The 26,071-nt window shown below is 45.4% G+C and overlaps 1 protein-coding gene across 3 annotated transcripts in view; it reads right to left on the bottom strand.

The window, feature by feature from the left end:
- Positions 1–26,071, bottom strand: part of LOC126262716 (sentrin-specific protease 1-like) — a 160,717-nt gene that overhangs the window by 72,027 nt on the left and 62,619 nt on the right. The gene's annotated exons all lie outside the window — the stretch shown is intronic.

The raw sequence follows: 26,071 nt of genomic DNA, 5'->3' as shown, positions 1-26,071 counted from the left end.
TTTGAAGAAAAAAAGGAGAACAGCAACAATACAGCTATTACCCTGAAAATGGGATGTCCCATAACCACATTTAAAGTCTATGACTGGAAGGTACAAACAACCTAAAGATCGATAACGAGACAATAAATATATTATAAATGACATCAGGTTTACACAAACCATTATTTTAAATTAGCCACACAATAATGAATATAGCATCAATGACGACCAGTTGCATAAGTACCACTTTAACATGTTTTTTGAAAATATAATTGATTTTGTTGTTACCTTATATATTCATAATTTTCCCAATAAAACTTTGTCATTGTATAGGGACCAATTTTATAATCATCACTCACTGGATGTCAATTTTGACCCGACTTCTGAAACTGAACTCTGTTCATCAGTCTATTTTTTGGGTAACAGTAAATTTGGATACACTGAGTGAGGTTCATTCTTGATCTAAATTAGCATAAAATATGAATATAACAGAGGGAAACATTCCACGTGGAAAAAATATATCTAAAAAGAAAGAAAGTGATGAGACTTACCAAACAAAAGCGCTGGCAGGTCGATAGACACACAAACAAACACAAACATACACACAAAATTCTAGCTTTCGCAACAAACGGTTGCTTCGTCAGGAAAGAGGGAAGGAGAGGGAAAGATGAAAGGAAGTGGGTTTTAAGGGAGAGGGTAAGGAGTCATTCCAATCCCGGGAGCGGAAAGACTTACCTTAGGGGGAAAAAAGGACGGGTATACACTCGCGCGCACACACACACACATATCCATCCGCATATACACAGACACAAGCAGACATTTGTAAAGGCAAAGAGTTTGGGCAGAGATGTCAGTCGAGGCGGAAGTACAGAGGCAAAGGTGATGTTGAAAGACAGGTGAGGTACGAGCGGCGGCAAATAGAAATTGGAGATTAGCGGAGATTGAGGCCTGGCGGATAGCGAGAAGAGAGGATATGCTGAAGGGCAAGTTCCCACCTCCGGAGTTCTGACAGGTTGGTGTTAGTGGGAAGTATCCAGATAACCCGGACGGTGTAACACTGTGCCAAGATGTGCTGGCCGTGCACCAAGGCATGTTTAGCCACAGGGTGATCCTCATTACCAACAAACACTGTCTGCCTGTGTCCATTCATGCGAATGGACAGTTTGTTGCTGGTCATTCCCACATAGAAGGCTTCACAGTGTAGGCAGGTCAGTTGGTAAATCACGTGGGTGCTTTCACACGTGGCTCTGCCTTTGATCGTGTACACCTTCCGGGTTACAGGACTGGAGTAGGTGGTGGTGGGAGGGTGCATGGGACAGGTTTTACACCGGGGGCGGTTACAAGGGTAGGAGCCAGAGGGTAGGGAAGGTGGTTTGGGGATTTCATAGGGATGAACTAAGAGGTTACGAAGGTTAGGTGGACGGCGGAAAGACACTCTAGGTGGAGTGGGGAGGATTTCATGAAGGATGGATCTCATTTCAGGGCAGGATTTGAGGAAGTCGTATCCCTGCTGGAGAGCCACATTCAGAATCTGATCCAGTCCCGGAAAGTATCCTGTCACAAGTGGGGCACTTTTGGGGTTCTTCTGTGGAAGGTACCGGGTTTGAGGAGATGAGGAAGTGGCTCTGGTTATTTGCTTCTGTACCAGGTCGGGAGGGTAGTTACGGGATGCGAAAGCTGTTTTCAGGTTGTTGGTGTAATGGTTCAAGGATTCCGGACTGGAGCAGATTCGTTTGCCACGAAGACCTAGGCTGTAGGGAAGGGACCGTTTGATGTGGAATGGGTGGCAGCTGTCATAATGGAGGTACTGTTGCTTGTTGGTGGGTTTGATGTGGACGGACGTGTGAAGCTGGCCGTTGGACAGGTGGAGATCAACGTCAAGGAAAGTGGCATGGGATTTAGAGTAGGACCAGGTGAATCTGATGGGACCAAAGGAGTTGAGGTTGGAGAGGAAATTCTGGAGTTCTTCTTCACTGTGAGTCCAGATCATGAAAATGTCATCAATAAATCTGTACCAAACTTTGGGTTGGCAGGCCTGGGTAACCAAGAAGGCTTCCTCTAAGCGACCCATGAATAGGTTGGCGTACGAGGGGGCCATCCTGGTACCCATGGCTGTTCCCTTTAATTGTTGGTATGTCTGGCCTTCAAAAGTGAAGAAGTTGTGGGTCAGGATGAAGCTGGCTAAGGTAATGAGGAAAGAGGTTTTAGGTAGGGTGGCAGGTGATCGGCGTGAAAGGAAGTGCTCCATCGCAGCGAGGCCCTGGACATGCGGAATATTTGTGTATAAGGAAGTGGCATCAATGGTTACAAGGATAGTTTCCGGGGGTAACAGACTGGGTAGGGATTCCAGGCGTTCGAGGAAGTGGTTGGTGTCTTTGATGAAGGATGGGAGACTGCATGTGATGGGTTGAAGGTGTTGATCTACGTAGGCAGAGATGCGTTCTGTGGGGGCTTGGTAACCAGCTACAATGGGACGGCCGGGATGATTGGGTTTGTGAATTTTAGGAAGAAGGTAGAAGGTAGGGGTGCGGGGTGTTGGTGGGGTCAGGAGGTTGATAGAGTCAGGTGAAAGGTTTTGTAGGGGGTCTAAGGTTCTGAGGATTCCTTGAAGCTCCGCCTGGACATCAGGAATGGGATTACCTTGGCAAACTTTGTAAGTAGTGTTGTCTGAAAGCTGACGCAGTCCCTCAGCCACATACTCCCGACGATCAAGTACCACAGTCGTGGAACCCTTGTCAGCCGGAAGAATGACGATGGATTGGTCAGCCTTCAGATCACGGATAGCCTGGGCTTCAGCAGTGGTGATGTTGGGAGTAGGATTAAGGTTTTTTTAGAAGGATTGAGAGGCAAGGCTGGAAGTCAGAAATTCCTGGAAGGTTAGGAGAGGGTGATTTTGAGGAAGAGGAGGTGGGTCCCGCTGTGACGGAGGACGGAACTGTTCCAGGCAGGGTTCAATTTGGATAGTGTCTTGGGGAGTTGGATCATTAGGAGTAGGATTAGGATCATTTTTCTTCGTGGCAAAGTGATATTTCCAGCAGAGAGTACGGGTGTAGGACAGTAAATCTTTGACGAGGGCTGTTTGGTTAAAGCTGGGAGTGGGGCTGAAGGTGAGGCCTTTGGATAGGACAGAGGTTTCGGATTGGGAGAGAGGTTTGGAGGAAAGGTTAACTACTGAATTGGGGTGTTGTGGTTCCAGATTGTGTTGATTGGAATTTTGAGGTTTTGGAGGGAGTGGAGCTGGAAGTGGGAGATTGAGTAGATGGGAGAGACTGGGTTTGTGTGCAATGAGAGGAGGTTGAGGTTTGCTGGAAAGGTTGTGAAGGGTGAGTGAGTTGCCTTTCCGGAGGTGGGAAACCAGGAGATTGGATAGTTTTTTAAGGTGGAGGGTGGCATGCTGTTCTAATTTGCGGTTGGCCTGTAGGAGGATGGTCTGAACAGCCGGTGTGGATGTGGGAGAGGAAAGATTGAGGACTTTTATTAAGGATAGGAGTTGACGGGTGTGTTGATTGGCTGAGTGGATGTGTAGGTGAAGGATTAGGTGGGTGAGGGCAATGGATTGTTCAGTTTGGAACTGGTATAGGGACTGATGGAAGAGAAGGGTTGCAGTCCAGTCCTGTAACCCGGAAGGTGTACACGATCAAAGGCAGAGTCACGTGTGAAAGCACCCACGTGATTTACCAACTGACCTGCCTACACTGTGAAGCCTTCTATGTGGGAATGACCAGCAACAAACTGTCCATTCGCATGAATGGACACAGGCAGACAGTGTTTGTTGGTAATGAGGATCACCCTGTGGCTAAACATGCCTTGGTGCACGGCCAGCACATCTTGGCACAGTGTTACACCGTCCGGGTTATCTGGATACTTCCCACTAACACCAACCTGTCAGAACTCCGGAGGTGGGAACTTGCCCTTCAGCATATCCTCTCTTCTCGCTATCCGCCAGGCCTCAATCTCCGCTAATCTCCAATTTCTATTTGCCGCCGCTCGTACCTCACCTGTCTTTCAACATCACCTTTGCCTCTGTACTTCCGCCTCGACTGACATCTCTGCCCAAACTCTTTGCCTTTACAAATGTCTGCTTGTGTCTGTGTATATGCGGATGGATATGTGTGTGTGTGTGCGCGCGAGTGTATACCCGTCCTTTTTTCCCCCTAAGGTAAGTCTTTCCGCTCCCGGGATTGGAATGACTCCTTACCCTCTCCCTTAAAACCCACTTCCTTTCATCTTTCCCTCTCCTTCCCTCTTTCCTGACGAAGCAACCGTTTGTTGCGAAAGCTAGAATTTTGTGTGTATGTTTGTGTTTGTTTGTGTGTCTATCAACCTGCCAGCGCTTTTGTTTGGTAAGTCACATCACTTTCTTTCTTTTTAGATATATTAGCATAAAATATGGTTCACAACAATGCTAAAATCCACAATCGACATGTTTGTCATATTTTGACCACAGATGTTACTCACACATCATAGATGATGATTATTATGATGATGATGACGTCCCATACTCTGAGGAGCGTAGGGGACGATGCAGGAGACCTGCACCGGCGACTATGCAAGGTCCTAGCAAAGGTGGTCGTTTGAGACTGCCTTCCTCCGAGCGTAATGTGGATGAATGATGATGATGAAGACGACACAACACCCAGTCATCTCGAGGAAGGGAAAATCCCTAACCCGCCGGGAATCGAACCCGGGACCTCGTGCGAGGGAAGCGAGAACGCTACTGCAAGACCACGAGCTAGATACACTGTATTTATTATCAAAGATATTGTGCTGTACAGATGGAGAAAAGTAAGCACAAAAAGGCACACACCGCAAACTTCTTCACATCTGAAAAAGATTTATACCACTGGAAACTGTACTGAGTCAGTATTAAGACAGCAAACAAAGAACTGCTATGCTCAAGAAATAAACGCTATGGAACTTTAGAATCATTGTATTTCACCTTTATGTACTTACATGGGCTGTGTAAAGTGGAGCAAAAATACTGACAAACTTATCAAGCTTGTAATGGATAAAACTGAAAGTGATAATTTCATCAAGCCTACTTCTACAGAGCGGGGGTGACGGGGGGGGGGGGGGGGGGGGGGGGGGGGGGAGTGGGGGTGGAGAGGGAGCGGGGGTGGAGAGGGAGCGGGGGTGGAGAGGGAGCGGGGGTGGAGAGGGAGCGGGGGTGGAGAGGGAGCGGGGGTGGAGAGGGAGCGGGGGTGCAGAGGGAGCGGGGGTGCAGAGGGAGCGGGGGTGCAGAGGGAGCGGGGGTGCAGAGGGAGCGGGGGTGCAGAGGGAGCGGGGGTGCAGAGGGAGCGGGGGTGCAGAGGGAGCGGGGGTGCAGAGGGAGCGGGGGTGCAGAGGGAGCGGGGGTGCAGAGGGAGCGGGGGTGCAGAGGGAGCGGGGGTGCAGAGGGAGCGGGGGTGCAGAGGGAGCGGGGGTGCAGAGGGAGCGGGGGTGCAGAGGGAGCGGGGGTGCAGAGGGAGCGGGGGTGCAGAGGGAGCGGGGGTGCAGAGGGAGCGGGGGTGCAGAGGGAGCGGGGGTGCAGAGGGAGCGGGGGTGCAGAGGGAGCGGGGGTGCAGAGGGAGCGGGGGTGCAGAGGGAGCGGGGGTGCAGAGGGAGCGGGGGTGCAGAGGGAGCGGGGGTGCAGAGGGAGCGGGGGTGCAGAGGGAGCGGGGGTGCAGAGGGAGCGGGGGTGCAGAGGGAGCGGGGGTGCAGAGGGAGCGGGGGTGCAGAGGGAGCGGGGGTGCAGAGGGAGCGGGGGTGCAGAGGGAGCGGGGGTGCAGAGGGAGCGGGGGTGCAGAGGGAGCGGGGGTGCAGAGGGAGCGGGGGTGCAGAGGGAGCGGGGGTGCAGAGGGAGCGGGGGTGCAGAGGGAGCGGGGGTGCAGAGGGAGCGGGGGTGCAGAGGGAGCGGGGGTGCAGAGGGAGCGGGGGTGCAGAGGGAGCGGGGGTGCAGAGGGAGCGGGGGTGCAGAGGGAGCGGGGGTGCAGAGGGAGCGGGGGTGGAGAGGGAGCGGGGGTGGAGAGGGAGCGGGGGTGGAGAGGGAGCGGGGGTGGAGAGGGAGCGGGGGTGGAGAGGGAGCGGGGGTGGAGAGGGAGCGGGGGTGGAGAGGGAGCGGGGGTGCAGAGGGAGCGGGGGTGCAGAGGGAGCGGGGGTGCAGAGGGAGCGGGGGTGCAGAGGGAGCGGGGGTGCAGAGGGAGCGGGGGTGCAGAGGGAGCGGGGGTGCAGAGGGAGCGGGGGTGCAGAGGGAGCGGGGGTGCAGAGGGAGCGGGGGTGCAGAGGGAGCGGGGGTGCAGAGGGAGCGGGGGTGCAGAGGGAGCGGGGGTGCAGAGGGAGCGGGGGTGCAGAGGGAGCGGGGGTGCAGAGGGAGCGGGGGTGCAGAGGGAGCGGGGGTGCAGAGGGAGCGGGGGTGCAGAGGGAGCGGGGGTGCAGAGGGAGCGGGGCTGCAGAGGGAGCGGGGCTGCAGAGGGAGCGGGGCTGCAGAGGGAGCGGGGGTGCAGAGGGAGCGGGGGTGCAGAGGGAGCGGGGGTGCAGAGGGAGCGGGGGTGCAGAGGGAGCGGGGGTGCAGAGGGAGCGGGGGTGCAGAGGGAGCGGGGGTGCAGAGGGAGCGGGGGTGCAGAGGGAGCGGGGGTGCAGAGGGAGCGGGGGTGCAGAGGGAGCGGGGGTGCAGAGGGAGCGGGGGTGCAGAGGGAGCGGGGGTGCAGAGGGAGCGGGGGTGCAGAGGGAGCGGGGGTGCAGAGGGAGCGGGGGTGCAGAGGGAGCGGGGGTGCAGAGGGAGCGGGGGTGCAGAGGGAGCGGGGGTGCAGAGGGAGCGGGGGTGCAGAGGGAGCGGGGGTGCAGAGGGAGCGGGGGTGCAGAGGGAGCGGGGGTGCAGAGGGAGCGGGGGTGCAGAGGGAGCGGGGGTGCAGAGGGAGCGGGGGTGCAGAGGGAGCGGGGGTGCAGAGGGAGCGGGGGTGCAGAGGGAGCGGGGGTGGAGAGGGAGCGGGGGTGGAGAGGGAGCGGGGGTGGAGAGGGAGCGGGGGTGGAGAGGGAGCGGGGGTGGAGAGGGAGCGGGGGTGGAGAGGGAGCGGGGGTGGAGAGGGAGCGGGGGTGCAGAGGGAGCGGGGGTGCAGAGGGAGCGGGGGTGCAGAGGGAGCGGGGGTGCAGAGGGAGCGGGGGTGCAGAGGGAGCGGGGGTGCAGAGGGAGCGGGGGTGGAGAGGGAGCGGGGGTGGAGAGGGAGCGGGGGTGGAGAGGGAGCGGGGGTGGAGAGGGAGCGGGGGTGGAGAGGGAGTGGGGGTGGAGAGGGAGTGGGGGTGGAGAGGGAGTGGGGGTGGAGAGGGAGTGGGGGTGGAGAGGGAGTGGGGGTGGAGAGGGAATTGAGGAGAGACAGAGGGGGGGGAGAGTGGTGTGACGGGGGGCAGGAAGAGTGAGGGAGGGAGGGGGGACACGGGGAAAGGGGAGGGGTGCCATGAACAACATACCAAAATTCCACACCTGTGGGGTGTGAGTGTCGGTTTGGAGTGGGAGCATTTAAAGGTCACCATTTTAAGTTTTTCTTGAATACGTCTAAAAAACCATAACTTCTAGCAAAAATGTTTCTCATTACAAAACGAAACTTAATTAAATTTTCTACAAACATTGCTTATTCACTTTTTTCTCTGGGACTAATAATTTCCATATTACTGGGGATGGAAAAATCACATATTTTAAAAATAATGTTTTAATGGTTTAAAAACAATTATTACTGTTAAAGTTAGTGGTGTGTCGTACATTGACAATTTAATTACATGTACATTGTTAAGCTTAAGGCTGTTGGAGGCCAACAAGGGCATTCCAAGATAGAAAATCAAAGACACAATGCAGCTTGCACAATTCAATTTTGAACATGTTTTCTGAAAATAGTCTTTAGCAGTGAGTTTAGCAGCCTACATGCAATGGAAATACCTTAGACCTTGTCCCTACAAAGAGACTGGACCTTACCAGGACAGAGATTGGGTTTAGTGGTCAGGATGTCACAACAGTGACTGTGGTTATGAAAGTTAGTAAAACAGTAGAGAGAACTAAGTGAGTGTTTCTGTTCAAAAGACCTGACAAACAGTTGGTAGTATCTTACTTAAACAATGAATTGACACATCAATTACTTCCATTACGATTGTCACAGAGGAATTAGGGGCAAAGTTTAAACAGATTATAAATCATGGTCTGGAGAACTATGTGCCTAGTAAGTGGATTAAGGATACAAAATAATGACCATGGTTTGACTACAAAATATGGTAAATGCTGAGGAAGCAAAGGTCTGTTGGACTCTCAGTTCAAAAAAGAATGCACAAATGATGACTTACGAAGATTAGCAGAGACTTGCATCTGTGTGAAAAGACAAATGTGTGAAGCATACCACAATTACCATGGTCACAGTGTAGTATGAGATATGGCGGAGAACCTGAAAAAATTGTGGTTCCATGTAAAATCATTAAGTGGGTCTAAGGCTTCCTTGCAGATACCCATTGACCAGTCTGGTGTGGCAGTTGAAGATAGCAAGACAAAAGACAAAGTTTAAATTTCACGTTTAAGAAATCGTTCACACAGTACAATTGTACAAACATACCATTGTTTGAGCATCAAACAGATTCTCATACAAATGACACAATAACAAGCATCCCTGGCATAGAGAAACAACTGAAAGAATTGAAAACAAATAAATTGCCAGGTCTGCATGGCACCACAAGTTGGTTTTACAAAGAGTACTCTATGACACTGTCTCCTTATGTAGCTGGAATTTATCACAAAGTCCCAAGTGACTGGTGACTCCTGTATATAAGGAGGGTAAAAGAACAGACCCACAAAATTATAGAGCAATATCCTTTACATCAGTTTGTTGCAGAATTCTTGAACAATCTTCAAGTTCGAATACAATAAATTTCCTTGAGGCCAAGTAGCTTACGTCGATGAGTCAACGTGATTTTAGAAAGAGTTGCTCATACAAAACTCAGCTTGTCCTTTTCTCGCATGATATACTGAATGAAGGGCAACAGGCAGATTCCATATTTCTGGATTTCCAAAAAACATTTGACAGGGTGCCCCACTGTAGACTGTTAATGAAGGTACGAGAATATGGAAGAGGTACCCATAGATGTGAGTGGCTCAAAGACTTCTGAAGTAATAGAATCCAATGCCTTGTCCTTGATGGCAAGTGTTCATCAGAGACAAGGGCATTATCAGGACTGCCTTTCTAGTTGGTGTGATGAATGGTGGCTGGCTCTAAATCTAGAAAAAATGTAAGTTAATGCAGATGATTAGGAAAAACAAACCCATAATGTTTAGATACTGCATTAGTAGTGAACTGCTTGACATAGTCACATCATTTAAATATCTGGATATAACATTGCAAACATATATGAAACGGAATGAGCATGTGAGGATTGTGGTAGGGAAGGCAAATGGTCTATTTTGGTTTAATGACAGAATTTTGGGAAAGTGCGGTTCATTTGTAAAGGGGACAGCATATACGATGCTGGTGCGAACTATTCTTAAGTACTGTTCGAGTGTTTGGGATCTGCATCGAATCATTTTAAAGGAAGATATTGTAACATTTAAAAGGCGGGTTTCTTGGTTTGTTACCAGCAGTTTTGAATAATGTGCAAGTATTGCGAAGATGCTTTGGGAGCTCAAATGAGAATTCCTGCAAGGAAGGCAACATTCTTTTCATGGAACAATACCGAGAAAATTTAAAGCAGCAGAATTTGAAGCCGACTGCACAATGATTCTACTCGCGCCAAAAGACATTTCATATTAAAGACCACAAAGATACATTACAAGAAATTAGGACTCATACGGAGGCAGACAGACAGTCATTTTTCCCACACTCTACTTGTGAGTGGAACATCAAAGGAAATGACTAGTAGTGGTACAGGGTACTCCCTGCCACACCTTGTACAGTGTCTTGTAGAGTTTGCATGTAGATATAGCTGCAGAACACGCAAAAATGGTAGCTTTTAGGTGAACCAGAGGTAAACAGTTACAGTAGAGAACTGTGAAATGAAGATGCTCTAGCCAGCTGTCCCAGCGGAGAAGTTTCACATCAGAGAATTAAGAGTTATCTCCACCCACCACCTAGACACTGCTTTAAAGTACCACAGTAGAAGATGGTAACAAAAAGGCACGTCTTAGCAGAGGCAGCAAGCATGATATTTGCCCCTGAGAACTGCGACATCAGTGGGATACACCGGTTAGAGCACTTCAACGGTAGTCCCCACTCATGCAGGGCTCCTTGGTGGGGCCAAGTGACGAACACTATTGTTGCTAGCCATACGATGTAGGGCAGTGACGTTTAGGATTCAACTGAATGCTGTTGCTACCAAACTAGGAGTTTGTTAAAACCCAGAAACATCCCTATTTACAGAGTAGCAGAATGGGAGGAATCTGAAAAAGGTTGGCCAGAGATGCCCTGCAGTTGCAGAATGAATTGCGAGATTGGCGAAGCCTGGAAAGTGCTAATGGACTGGAGGGTTGACTATAGGAAGGAAAAAACAGTGTGCCAGCACAATCCTTTAAAAATCCATGTTTTTGTATTCAGACACAGTTATCACTCAGGTCGTCGTGGCGCCAATTCTATGTCAGTAATTGCCAGCTTCAGGTAAGCTCTGAAAAGCCTTTTTCTCACTCAAAGCGTTATTGTTCTTCAGAATGCTGCTAGTGATTCTTATTTCTGTTAGCTCTCACGTCATGGACTCTGACGCTAACTTATGTTGTGCAGCCAGTTGCATCCTTTGCTTTTTCTAATATTCAGAACTAGCCATCAGTGTGGCAGCTGAGCAAATTGCAAACAAATAGTGTTAATCAGACCCCTGAGTATCATAGAGTCTCCTCCTGCAAGCATCCTATTGAGTCTCAAAATCTGTGCCTCTCATAGATGCCTTATGACTGTCTGGCACTGAGCCACGTAATAAACCTACCTTCGCTGTAAGTTTGTCTTTCTGCATTTGCTCCTAACAACTCGGAAATTGCAGACTGTCCTGTAACCCTGTCTTCCCTCTAGCCTGTGTTAGGACACAACAATGGGTTAAGAACATTTTATATTTAATGTGTGTATCACTTAGAAATGCAGTACAGCTGTATTGAGTGAAAAATTGTGTCCTGGGGGTGAAACAGGGTGGAGGGGCGGTGGTGGAGGTTAGATGTGTGAGGAATGGTAGGTCATCAGAAGCGGTCATGCATTTCCATCGATTATAGGTCTGCAAGCTGAAGATGGAGTAGTGATTCCCTGCTCCATCTACCCCACTACATCACAAGCAGCAGCAACAGGGTGTTTGACAAAGTTATACTGATCCTCTGCAGCACGCCTCATGAATCACTGGCAATGCAGTGCACAGACATGCCTAGGTTGTGTTCAGTTTCCATCAAGTCTTTTACACTGCATGGAATACAGATACGAGTTCCTAACAATACTAGTGCAAGAAATGCATATAGACACACTACGTAAATGTCTGCTTACTGTTCTACACTGGCAGAAGGGAAATTTACTCTTGTTATTCCATACAGCATCTGTAGTGTTCTTTCAGGAAAAGTAACCTCCCCCCACTACAAACGGTGCTCACTTTCATTTTGCCGAGAGACTGTACCTCTGCAGCATTTCCTGTGCAGTCCTCTTATATGAGTAAACACAATAAGTTCACTGAGGTCACATTTATATAGTTGGGCTGTTTTCAGATTATTACACGAGTACTTATTTGTAATTGGTAAGTGAGATATGTAAAATTTGTTCCTATTAACAAAATTTGTAAGTATGAAATTGTTAGTGACCTTAATAGTGTTGGGAAAGCGACTGGATAGGTAAACGTGGCCCCTTGCTGCTGTCTATCGTCGACAGCATATTGTACAGTGGTGTACCTATGTAGTAGTCAGTTGGTGGTAAATTTATCACCAGATAGTTCCTGCACTTCTCTCACCATTAATTCTGTTACTACTAGACTGCAAAAACGTCTTCCATTAAGGAATTGCTGGCATTTTTAGAGTGGACTGCACTGAGTGCAGACACTATTCACAGCCAGTTCCCATTAGATCACTGAAGTTGAGCACCATCGGGTGTGGCCGGTACTTGCATGGGTTCCCGTCTGGGTCCGGCACATGCTATTGACAGTTTTTCCTATGCCTTTACAGTAGAATGGACAGGAGGAACACCTGAAGTCTCTGATCACCAGTCTTTGGGACAATGTCCTGGATTCAATTCACCTTCTGCTCTGAGTCTCATGAAGTGAGGGCATGCAACACTGTTGATGTTGATCCATGTCAGATGGAGACATATAGCTCAGCTGTAATGTACTGCTGGAATTATGCTGTAATGTCTGAAATTCCATAACTCCTAAGTGAGGGAGATAATTTATACCTGTGGGCCTCATGAGATGTTGGAAGAGCTGAGGCTGGGGTGATGCATTTGACACTCCTCGTGCTGTGTAAAGTATTCCAGACAATGGTAGTGGAAAATACATACTGACAAGAAGTTAAGTTGGGACAGGCTCTTCAATGTGGTAAATAGCTGACAGCTTCAGCTGTTGAATTTTTTTTTTCCCCCCATATTGCTTGTGAAACAACTGCACATACGTAATCATTTAGCCCATTACTTGCCAAGATTTACTTATTTTATTTTTTTAATTTTTTTACACTGACATTACACCCTGAGTGATAGATGAACGTTGCTTTGAAAAACTTCAGTACATTAGTATAAAAACTACAGGCCATCCCATTTTTGGGACATACACAAAATTAGTTGCCAAAATGCACATTATTATTGTCAATGTAGAAAACTATAAGAAACATCGTGAACAAAATAAAAACACTGCTTGATGTATTATTGAGAGTGTATTCAGTATGAAATGAAACAGAACACTTGTTATATTCACCAACATTGCACCTATCATAAATTTTTGTCGTTATCCCTTCTGTGTTTTATTTGGCACAATTAAGTAGTTCCCTGGATCTAATCTTCTACATCTACATCTACATGGATACTCTGCAAATCACATTTAAGTGCCTGGCAGAGGGTTCATCGAACCACCTTCACAATTCTCTATTATTCCAATCTCGTATAGCGCGTGGAAAGAATGAACACCTGTATCTTCTCGTATGAGCTCGTATTTCCCTTATTTTATCTCCTCCCTATGTAAGTCGGTGTCAACAAAATATTGTCGCATTCGGAGGAGAAAGTTGGTGATTGGAATTTCGTGAGAAGATTCCGTCACAATGAAAAACGCCTCTCTTTTAATGATGTCCATCCCAAATCCTGTATCATTTCTGTGACACTCTCTCCCATATTTCGCAATAATACAAAACGCGCTGCCTTTCTTTGAACTTTTTCGATGTACTCCGTCAGTCCTAACTGGTAAGGATCCCACACCGCGCAGCAGTATTCTAAAGGAGGACAGACAAGCATAGTGTCGGTAGTCTCCTTAGTACGTGTGTTACATTTTCTAAGTGTCCTGCCAATAAAACGCAGTCTTTGGTTAGCCTTCCCCACAACATTTTCTATGTGTTCCTTTCAATTTAAGTTGTTCGTAATTGTAATACCTAGGTATTTAGTTGAATTTACAGCTTTTAGATTAGACTGATTAATCGTGTAATCGAAGTTTAACAAGATCCTTTTAGCACTCGTGGATGACCTCACACTTTTTGTTATTTAAGGTCAACTGCCACTTTTCGCACCATTCTGATATTTCTTCTAAATCATTTTGCAGTTTGTTTTGATCTTCTGATGACTTTATTAGTCGATAAACGACAACATCATCTGCAAACAACCGAAGACAGCTGATCAGATTGTCTCCCAAATTGTTTATATAGATAACGAAGAGCAAAGGGCCTATAACACTCCCTTGGGGAACGCCAGAAATAACTTCTGTTTTACTCTATGACTTTCCATCAATTACTACGAACTGTGACCTCTCTGACAGGAAATCACATCCAGTCACATAACTGAGACGATTCCATAAGCACGCAATTTCACTACAAGCCGCTTGTGTGGTACAGTGTCAATTGTTAAGTATGGAGCTAATGCATCAGCATACTCCGAAAGGAACCTAATTGGTATACAGTCTGGACCAGAAGACTTGCTTTTATTAAGTGATTTAAGTTGCTTCACCACTCCGAGGATATTTACTTCTACGTTACTCATGTTGGCAGCTGTTCTCGATTCGAATTCTGGGATATTTACTTCGTCTTCTTTTGTGAAGGCATTTCGGAAGGCTGTGTTTAGTAACTCTGCTTCGGCAGCACTGTCTTCGATAGTATCTGCATTGCTATCGTGCAGAGAAGGCATTGATTGTTTCTTGCTGCTAACATACTGCACATACGACCAGAATCTCTCTGGATTTTCTGCCAGGTTTCGAGACAAAGTTTCGTTGTGGAAACTGTTATAGGCATCTCGCATTGAAGTCCACGCTAAATTTCGAGCTTCTGTAAAAGATTGCCAATCTTGGGGATTTTGCATCTGTTCTGTTCTGTTCTGTTCTGTTGCTGTTGTTGTTGTTTCTGCAACAGTGTTCTAACCCGTTTTGTGTACCAAGAAGGATCAGCTCCGGCATTTGTTAATTTATTTGGTATAAATCTCTCAATTGCTGCCGATATTATTTCTTTGAATTTAAGCCACATCTGGTCTACACTTATATTATTAATTTGGAATGAGTGGAGATTGTCCCTCAGGAAGGCGTCAAGTGAATTTTTGTCTGCTTTTTTGAATAGGTATATTTTTCGCGGATTTGGGGATTACAATATTCAATCTTGCTACGACAGCCCTGTGTTCACTAATCCCTGAAACAGTTTTGATGCTCGTTATTAACTCAGGATTATTTGCTGCTAAGAGGTCGAGTGTGTTTTCACAACCATTTACTATTCGCGTGGGCTCATGAACTAACTGCTCGAAATAATTTACACAGAATGTGTTCAGCACAAATTCGGATGATATTTTATGTGTACCTCCGAGGGTAAATTAAAGTCACCACCAACTATTATCGTATGAGTCGGGTACGTGTTTGAAATCAAACTCAAGTTTTCTTTGAACCTTTCAGCAACTGTATCATTTGCATTGGGAGGTTGGTAAAAGGATCCAATTATTATTTTATTCTGGTTGCCAACAACGACCTCTGCCCATACTAACTCACAGGAAGTATCTACTTCAATTTCGCGACAAGTTAAACTACTTCTGACAGCAACAAACACGCCACCGCCAACAGTGTTTAGCCTATCCTTTCAGAACACCGTTAGGTTCTTCAACATCTGTGCCCATCTGTCCTCCCATCATTTTGGTGTTGATCCTGCTTTCTTTGAATGGTACATTACTACTCTCCTTCAGACATCCGAAAATTAGTGCTTCTCAATAGGATTAACAGTTTGATAAGTACGCTATGTATTTACCATGCATATTTTAATCACCTGAGTGAATAGTGGCCCTGCAACTTCTTTGATCTTGTCCTCAGCCTATAATGTGATATCTGCTTGATCAGCAAATCAATGCCATCCATATGGGATTGCGTTCCACCCATATGGGATTGCGTTCTCGAATGAGATGTGGCACTGTAACAGATATTCCTTTGCCTGTGAGTTAGTTTTAGCACAGCTCAAAGGACTATTAGTACTGTAACTTGTGGCTACGCGTACTGTTTTGTCATCCCTCCATTCTACTGCCAGAACTTAATTCCCTTTGATGAACATATAGTCTTAGAATCCTTGTTCATTTTCTTTTGTCATCTTCTTTTTCATCATTAACCAAGAGGCATGCATTACTTCGCATCTCTGTTCCAGTAGCTTTCAGTTTCCTCTTCCCTAAATGCAATGACTGTGTGAACACTGGTGAAAAGTTGTAAGAAAATGCTTGATTCAGATACTCTGATTCTGGAATCGTGCAGATTAGCTCATTTACTATCCTTGCATGTAACAGCTCCATTTGCTGTCTGCCTTGCCATAGTATGGAGAAAAATTACACAGAAAGCCATGGGAACTCTTTAAGACACCAAATTTCCCATCAGAAACATCTTAGCTGAATGTTTGCCATAATTATGTATCATCATTTCATCACTTGAGAGTTATTATTGAAATATGCCAAGTTTACCAAATCCCTTCTTCAGTATTTCAAAGCACAACCTTAGTTTGTACATCTTGTCACTTCTTCTATTTTGGTGCTATTAGTCAGGTGAACGAATTTCTTTGTTTCCCAAAACATATTTCTTTGCATGGACGTGAAGAGTGAAGGAACAACAACATCTGGAGCCTGTTCTCAGTACAACTTTCATAGGTAAGCTTACAATACCAACTCAGTAGTAGTAGATGTTAATGAGAAAGGATTTTAGTTGTTCTTTGGTGAGAAGAGAATTTATATTGTTCTTTTGGCAAGTATAGAATTTGCTTTGTTCTATAATAGCATTCAAGAGTTCCTCAGAAAAAATTCCTTTCACACCAGGGCACTGTCTTTGATAAGACATTCTACAACAGAATCTTCATTGCTATTACCTGATTCATTAGTTTTATGTATGATGGTGTAATATCACTTACAACTGTGTTTATTGCAGATAATGCACCACTTTCCACTCCATGTCCCCTAATGGTTTTCTTTGCACAGCTTCTGAAGGTAAATCAGTAACATTAGCTTCATCCCTGCTGGTTGCAACTTCTTAAGTGAATGCTAAATCTTGTACAAAACAGCCATTGCTCAGTGCAATTTCTTCGATGTCTCTTTCTGTTATTTCATCTGCACTGGGTGAAATAATCACCAATTCTAAGTCATCAGCTTCATCTTCACCCACTTCATAGTTCTACAGTTCTGCTTGAATTTCTTCACTGTTAAGGCTGTTTGACACATTTTTATCCTATTGGATCCGTAAAATGTGGAAGGGAATATTTCACTCTACTACCTAACCCTGGAGAAAATCTCACATAATGGAAAGAAAGATCTCAACAACATAAATAGTAATTTTTGTGTGTATAAGATATGTATACTGTAACACAGCACATCAACAAGGGGTGATAATGTAACATGCCACTGTCCCATTATTGGGACACACAAAATAAACTGATATTGCACTTGCTTCAGGATATCTGAAATGTACTGCCTTACATGGACATCCACATGTTCATAACAAACACACGAGAGAACTAAATCACAATTCATTGTAGTATGGAAGCTGCCAACAGGCATACAGTGCAGCCAAGTGTGAAGACAGAAAATGCATAAATTAAGTCCTTTCCTAAAATACACCAATTAAAAAGAAATTCTTTAGAATTATCAGACCATATTGCAATCAGTCCAAATTTTAGGTACAACCATCAAAACTATAAGTTTCACTGCTTACATAGAAATAATATTTGCATCCCAAAAAAGGAATAATGGTAGATAATGGGTTGGTAAAGGAAAATAAACCCACCATGTAAACATTATCTCCATAAGTAATTTTGTCTACTCACATAAGAGAACTGGGCAGGAAAGTATAGTCAGTCTGTAACCCATAAAAGCAAGCAGCACTCATGGCAAGGAAGGTAGCCTACCCAGAAGAACACTACACCTACCATACAGCACGGCTAAGAGTCCATTTTTCCTCTGGCAGTGTTGAACAGTGAGCAGAGATTTATCTGATTCTGTCCATATATGATCCTTGCATTAGTATTATTAGTAACCCATGTTTGTATTCCACTAGTGTTCATGCACTTTTTGGGTAATAAACACGCCCTGGCATGGCTGCCCACACTGTTGCCACTGATTCGTTTAAGGCGCAACGCAGAAGGTCAATATAACTTTGTTAAAACACCATGTAGTTCCTTCTTGTGATGTGGTGGGCTAGATGGAGTGGTGAATCCCCTGCTCCCTCTTCAGTCTGTAGACCTGTGATGAAGGAAGCTATATGGCCACATTCTGGCAACCTACCCATCTCGTGCTTCTACCCCTAACCCACTCTCCTCCTCTTCTTCTTTTCCCATTGTGTTGTGCTCCAACTGAAAGAATTTTGGCCCTCACTGACCAACACCTTGTACCAATTACCCGAAATCTAACCTCCCATGTAAAAAATACCAACCACTTCCTTCACCCACTCTCCTTTACCTCCTGGATCCTTACTCATCACTGTTGATGCCACTTCTGTACACACCAACCTTACAGCCTTCCTACTACTGAACACTATCTCACCCAACATCCAAACCCACCACCCAATTTCTCATACACCTTACTAATTTTACCTAACACACATCTACTACTCCTTTGAAGGAACGGCATACAAACACATCTATGGCACAGCATGGGCCACCCACATGGCACTCTCCTATGCCAGTCTGTTCATAGGTCATCTCGAGGAAATCTTCCCTGCATCCCAAAACCCCTAGTCTTGTTCAGGCTCATTGATGATATCTTTATCATCTGGACTCAGGGCCAAGACACCCTATCCTCATTCATTCACAACCTCAGCACCTTCTCCCCCATCCTCTTCACCTGGTCCTCTTCAACCCAGAGTGCCACCTTCCCTCCATCTCTCCGACAGCTCAATCAGCACCTCTGACCATATTAAACTCACCAACTACCAATGGTACCTGCATTTCAACAGCTGCCATCCCTTACACATCAAAACATCCCTTACATAGGTCCTAGCCAAATGAGGATGCCTCATTTGTAGTGACAAGAAATTTGTTCTCAATCACCACTACTAGCCGCCACTGAATAGCCTGTGTCTGCTGCCATGGCAAGGCCGAGCATTCTATGCAACACCTGCATCCATTTCTAAGTAATCTTCTCAGAATTGCCCTTTCAAATGTATCTACACGCTGTTTCATTTTACCATACATACAGTATAAAGCTGACTAAATGAATGTAAGTCTGGGATCTTCTCCCAAAACCCACAATCAATTTCAACCAAATCTGGTGCATAAACAACTTTATTATCAACACTGTTGGATTTGTAACCTCCTAGCTCCAACAGGACCAAGAGATGATGGCAAAATTTATTTATTTATTATTTTTTCAACCCCTGGTGTGTAGGCTACCTACAAGACAAGCATGCTGTCTTGAAATAGTGTCAGCCTGCCTTATCAATCTGCTTTACAGGGCAGCCTGTATGTCAAAGGCAAGAAATGGTTTCTCAGCCCCAAACATGTATGTCGTTCTACACACCAGGTATCCACCCGTACTCTTGACCTGATTTGCATGCAGCAAACATGATTTTCTAGCCCCTCATGTGTAGACTGCCCTGCACAACATGCATGATGCAGTAATATTGGCCTGCTTTATTAACCTGTTTTACGAGAGGTACACATGCCAATGGGCATGGCTAGGGGATGGTAGAGATGGACAGAAGAGGGGATACACTGATACACTATATGATCAAAAGTATCCAAACACCCCCAAAAACATACGTTTTTCATATTAGGAGCATTGTGCTGCCACCTACTGCAAAGTACCCCATATCAGCGACCTCAGTAGTCATTAGAAATTGACAGAGAGCAGAATGAGATGCTCCACAGAACTCACAGACTTCGAACATGGTCAGGTGATTGGGTGTCACTTGTTTCATACATCTGTACGCGGGATCTCCTCACCCCTAAACATCCCTAGGTCCACTGCTCCCGATGTGATAGTGAAGTGGAAACATGAAGGGACATGTACAGCTCAAAAGTGTACAGGCCGACCTCGTCTGTTGACTGACAGAGACCACCGACAGCTGAAGAGTGTTATAATGTGTAATAGGCAGACATTGATCCAGACCCTCGCACAAGAATTCTAAACTGTATCAGGATCCACTGCAAGTACTATGACAGTTAGGCAGAAGGTGAGAAAACTTGGATTTCATGGTCGAGTGGCTGCTCATAAGCCGGTATACCAAACGATACCTCGCTTGGTGTAAGGAGTGTAAACATTGGACAACTGAAAAGTGGAAAAATGCTGTGTGGAGTGATCAATCACGGTACACAATGTGGCGATCCGATGACAGGGTGTGGGTATGGCGAATGCCCAGTGAATGTCATCTGTCAGCATGTGTAGTGCCCACAGTAATTGTTGTTTTGCGTGGTACTATCACAGCCCAGACCTACATTAATGTTTTAAGCACCTTCTTGCTTCCCACTGTTGAAGAGCAATTTAGGGAGGGCAATTGCATCTTTCAACACAATCGAGCACCTGTTCATAATGCACGGCCTGTGGCCGAGTGGTTACACGACAATAACAACCCTGTAATGGACTGGCCTGTACAGAGTCCTGACCTGAACCCTACAGAACACCTTTGGGATGTTTTGGAACGCCAAATCCATACCGAGGCCTCATCGACCAACATCCTCAGTGCAGCACTCCATGAATAATGGGTTTCCATTCCCCAAGAAACCTAGCACCCGACTGAATGTATGCCAGCACGAGTGGAATCTGTCATCCAAGGCTAACCGTGGGCCTACAACACATTGAATTCCAGCATTATCGATGGAGAGCGCCACAAACTTTTAAGTCATTTTCAGGCAGGTGTCTGGATACTTTTGATCACATAGTGTAGAAAGGGGACAGGAGCAGGGGGGGGGGTAGTAGGGTGTACACTGAGGGGGCACTGCCATGCCACGAGAGGCGATAGAGGGGGGTGGTGGCAGGAAGAGTAGGTGGACAAAGAGAGGGGAGAGAAAAGAAGATGGAGAGAGAGAAGGGAAGGAGATGTGCACATTCAGGGAAGAGGAAATGGACCAAGGGGAGCTGGAGGAGGAGACGGGGGAATATATGCGTCAAACATGTACATGGGTGACGCAGTGGGGAGAAGGTTAGTTCTATTCTAAGATAAATCTCAAACCTCTGCTATGCTAAGAAATTGCCACATTTTTCTCTCATCCACCTACAGCAACTGCACATACCATTTTCAGTCAATAGCTGATTTGAATGTAATCATCTTGCTAATCATATCGAGAACTTAGTTCTATTTCTACAGGCCTTCAACTCTCTTTCAGAGCTTACTCGTTGTTCTACTTCATGAAACATTCCTGCTTCTGTACACAAAATTTTGAGCTTTTTAGTTTTCTTCCTACATATTTGAAAGCATCCGCTTCTTTAATAATTTTTCCATTTTAATGTACCGCATTTTACTAAGACGCCATGGACTGTAAGATTCACCTTAAGTTTTAAGCAATTTTTATAAAAAATAACATTTTTACAATTTTTACTACACTACTGGCCATTAAAATTGCTACACCAAGAAGAAATGCAGATGATAAACGGGTATTCATTGGAAAAGTATATTATACTAGAACTGACATGTGATTACATTTTCACGCAATTTGGGTGCATAGATCCTGAGAAATCAGTACCCAGAACAACCACCTCTGGCCGTAATAACGGCCTTGATATGCCTGGACATTGAGTCAAACAGAGCTTGGATGGCGTGTACAGGTACAGCTGCCCATGCAGCTTCAACACGATACCACATTTCATCAAGAGTAGTGACTGGCGTATTGTGACGAGCCAGTTGCTCGGCCACCATTGACCAGACGTTTTCAATTGGTGAGAGATCTGGAGAATGTGCTGGCCAGGGCAGCAGTCGAACATTTTCTGTATCCAGGAAGGCCCGTACAGGACCTGCAACATGGGGTCGAGCATTATACTGCTGAAATGTAGGGTTTCGCAGAGATCGAATGAAGGGTAGAGCCACGGGTCGTAACACATCTGAAATGTAACTTCCACTGTTCAGTGTCGTCAATGTGAACACGAGGTGACCGAAACGTGTAACCAATGGCACCCCATTTCATCATGCAGGGTGATACGCCAGTATGGTGATGACGAATACACGCTTCTAATGTGCCTTCACCGTGATGTCACCAAACATGGATGCGACCATCATGATGCTCTAAACGGAACCTGGATTCATCCGAAAAAATGATGTTTTGCCATTCGTGCACCCAGGTTCATCGTTAAGTACACCATCGCAGGCGCTCCTGTCTGTCATGCAATGTCAAGGGTAACCGCAGCCATGGTCTCCGAGCTGATAATCCATGCTGCTGCAAACGTCGGCGAACTGTTCGTGCAGATAGTTATGTCTTGCAAACGTACTCATCTGTTGACTCAGGATCGAGACGTGGCTGCACGATCCGTTACAGCCATGCGGATAAGATGCCTGTCATCTCGACTGCTAGTGATACGAGGCCGTTGGGATCCAGCACGGCGTTCCGTATTACCCTCCTGAACCCACCGATTCCATATTCTAGTAACAGTCATTGGATCTCGACCAACGTGAGCAGTAATGTCGCGATACGATAAACCGCAATCGCGATAGGCTACAATCTGACCTTTATCAAAGTCGGAAACATGATGGTACGCATTTCTCCTCCTTACACGAGGCATCACAACAACGTTTCACCAGGCAACACCAGTCAACTGCTGTTTGTGTATGAGAAATCGGTTGGAAACTTTCCTCATGTCAGCACGTTGTAGGTGTCGCCACTGGCGCCAACCTTGTGTGAATGCTCTGAAAAGCTAATCATTTGCATATCACAGCATCTTCTTCCTGTCGGTTAAATTTCGTGTCTGTAGCATGTCATCTTCGTGGTGTAGCAATTTTAATGGCCAGTAGTGTATTAAGTCATAAAACCAGACAAAAAACCAGTCTTAGTTCATAAAACTGAACTGACCTTCAAAATCTCTGAAAATCATCATCATCTAGCTTTTGCCATTTTGCTTTCAATCCTGTATTTGCACATTTAGTCTTGCTATCTTTTTTATTCCAGTTCTTCTTTACTATCCCCCCAATTGCCAATGGTTTTTTTCTGTTGGTGGAGGGCTGAAATGCCATTCAGCTGCTCTGTTTCCATGTTGTTCTGCATATGCCATTACTTTCAATTTATAGCCCATGTCATATGAATACCTTTAATTTTTTTGATTCAAAACTAGCAATCAAAAAAAATATATATATATATTGTACTGTTACTGGTAATACAAATTGCTTTCAATTCAAGTTCACTGGCACGATAGACTGCAATGATGCACAGACTGCAATGATTCATCACAGGCTAGATAGCGTTCTGGGTTTGTGATGGTGAGGTGGGAGGAAGGCAGTGTTAGCAAGCTTGAGAATCCCCGCAACCCACATTCGTCACATCGGTGCACTGCTCTTACCAGTTGAATCCAATGTTGCCAGATAGAGAGAGGCTTCCCTTGACACTGAATATATGGCCATTTTTAATGGAAATTTTAAATCAAACACTTGACTTTTTTTCCCTTAATTTCAAGTATAAAATGCACCTGAATTTTGGTGGCAATTTTTCAAAGACAAAAGTCTGTCGTATAGTCCATAAAATATGGTACATCATTCATTTTTTTCTGCTCATTTTCGTTACCTTACTTTCTTGTTAAGCTTATTTCCATGCTTTTTTCTTCATTTCCTCTCTGTCAGCTATTTCATTGTCTGCCCCCGGTAGCTGAGTGGTCAGCGCGACAGAATGTCAATCCTAATGGCCCGGGTTTGAGGTTTCGATTCTCGGCTGGGTCGGTGATTTTCTCTGCTGAGGGACTGGGTGTTGTTTTGTCCTAATCATCATCATTTGATCCCCATCGACGCACAAGTCGCCAAAGTGGCGTCAAATCGAAAGACTTGAACTCGGTGAACTGTCTGCCTGACAGGAGGCCCTAGTCACATGACATTTATTAAGCTATTTCGTTGTTCTTAAAATTACTGGTCTATTTCTTTCCAAATCACCCCATTATCTGCATATGCTATGATTTATATCATCTGCTGCTGACCTTTGGCTCACTTTCCTCATTATATTGTCCATAAATATACTGAAGAGCACTGGCGAAACTACACTTCCTTGTCGAACCCCTCTACCTTTTCTACACCATTCTCATTATTTGCCACCGATTATAGCACAATTCGGGCATTTGTTACACAGCTTTCTGACTAAGTTGCATTCCTTTTGACATATCCAATCTATTCAGACCTTGCCATCTCTCTTCCCTTCTAATAATGTTATAAGCCTTTCTTATGCCACTACAATGTCTTTCACAAACTCCCATTTCTTTTCTATTACCTTTCTCGTTGTAAATATGGTATCTATAGTTGATCTCTAGGTCAAAATCATTGCTGCTTTTCTCTTGGATGTGGTCCGATCTTGTTCCTGATTTACTGTAAAATTATCTTTTCATAACTCTCCATGTACATGGTACATAATGTTATTACTTTGTAGTTCTCACCGAGAGCCTTGTTACCCTTCTTAAAAACACATGCTATAACTGCCTCTGTCCAATCATCAGAAATTTCTTCATATGTACATAATCCCCTTCATTGTTCAATACCGACAGCTACTGAATCCTGATGGGCACTGTGGTTTTGATCATTTCCACTGTGTTGTCATCTACTCCAGGAGCTTCGCCATTTTAATTTCTCAAACAGCTTTCTCTACATCCAACATCTAAAGATCTACTCTTTCTATTTCCTCTGTAATGATGGTATTTATTTTGTCTCCCTTTATTGGGTTGTGTGTATTTGTTTCATCCTGTTCTTTGTACAGATTTTGCAAGCATCCTTTCCACATTTTCAAACCTTCTTACTCTCTGATAATTACAATTACTGCACAGCCACCTGCAATAACAAACCCATGTACAAATGCTGTAACCTGACAACAAAAAGTCGAGGTGAGAACAATTCTTTTGTTATCAATTGGGCTGTATTGTATGAAAGACCACTGAGACACCATTAGATTTTGAACGTCTACTATTGTTGCCCTGTAAAACCTTGCTATGTACAATATATCATCCAGTAAGTGAGGCATGTACAAATTTAACTTTCCTTTCATAAAACCCACACTCACTCACTCACTCACTCCCTCAGCTTCTATAAAAACAGCATATACTCCAGGTCTGGCCCAACAGCATTCTGCAGGTGCTAGTACTACACCTGTGCTACAGCCTAGCATTCTAAACATAACAGTGAAAGGTGCTGATGGATGAGGAGGAAAAGGAAAACTGCAGCTATTTGTTACAGCAGGACAGTCACCTAGTCACACACCAAGCAATTTGCAAGCAATACCAGTTATGTTATATTACATTCATGTTCTGCTTTAGGGACGCTATGGTGCCTTTAAGAGAAAGTAGTGAAGCAACATCATCACTGAATGTCAAATGGGAACAGCTTTCCAGGGGGGGGGGGGGGGGGGGGCAAAAAAAAAAAAAAAACTCACTGGAACGACTTTACAACAACAGCCACAGCCCAGAAATGTGTGATGGGATTCACATCGGGTGATGTGGGTGGCCAAATCATTCAGCTGAATTGTCCAGAATGTTCTTCAACCCGATCATAAACAACTGGGGCCCGGTAAAATGTTTGGGAACATGAAATTCATGAATGGCTGCAAATGGTCTCCAAGTAGCCAAACATAATCATTTCCAGTCAATGATCAATTCAGTTGGACCAGAGGATGCAGTCCATTACACAAACGCAGCCCACACCATTATGGAGCCACTACCAACCTTGCATAGTGTCTTGTTGGCAACTTAGGTCTGCACTACACTCTAACCTTACCATCAGCTCTTACTAACTGAAATCTGAACTTGTCTGACCAGGCCACAGTTTTCCAGTCATCTAAGGTCCAACTGATAGCAATGTTGCTTGCCTTTTAGCACTGACAAATCTATGCCAACTCCACTGCTCTCTGTCATTACGTGAAGACCATCAGCACTGCATTGACCACGGTGAGAGGCACTGCCTGAAATTTGGTATTCTAGGCACATTCTTGACACTGTGGAACTTGGGATGTTGAATTCCCTAATGATTCCTGAAATGGGATGTCCAATGTCTCTCGCTCCAATTACCATTCCACGTTCAATGTCTGTTAATTCCTATAACGCACCACAATCATGTTAGGAACCTCTTCACATAAATCATCTGAGTACAAATGACTGCTCTGGCACAGGACTATCCCATGATTTTTGTATACTTAATGTAATTGATTAAAAATATACAATTTGTTTCTACAGGAGGAAGGAGGCCACTGCTACAAGTCAGCTACAAAATAGCTTATACAGTGCTAGGCATGGAGAGTACATTAAGGAATGTCTAGCACATATAGTGGAGGTTTTGTGTCCAGTAGAACTGTTGAAGTTCAAGCAAGGTGCACATTCTCGTCATAGAGTGGAACACTTGTTAAGGGAGAAAC

This window comes from Schistocerca nitens, chromosome 6, assembly GCF_023898315.1.
Source record: "Schistocerca nitens isolate TAMUIC-IGC-003100 chromosome 6, iqSchNite1.1, whole genome shotgun sequence".
NCBI lineage: Eukaryota > Metazoa > Arthropoda > Insecta > Orthoptera > Acrididae > Schistocerca > Schistocerca nitens.
The sequence above is the reverse complement of the archived record's forward strand: the minus strand, read 5'-3'. Positions and strand labels throughout refer to the sequence as shown.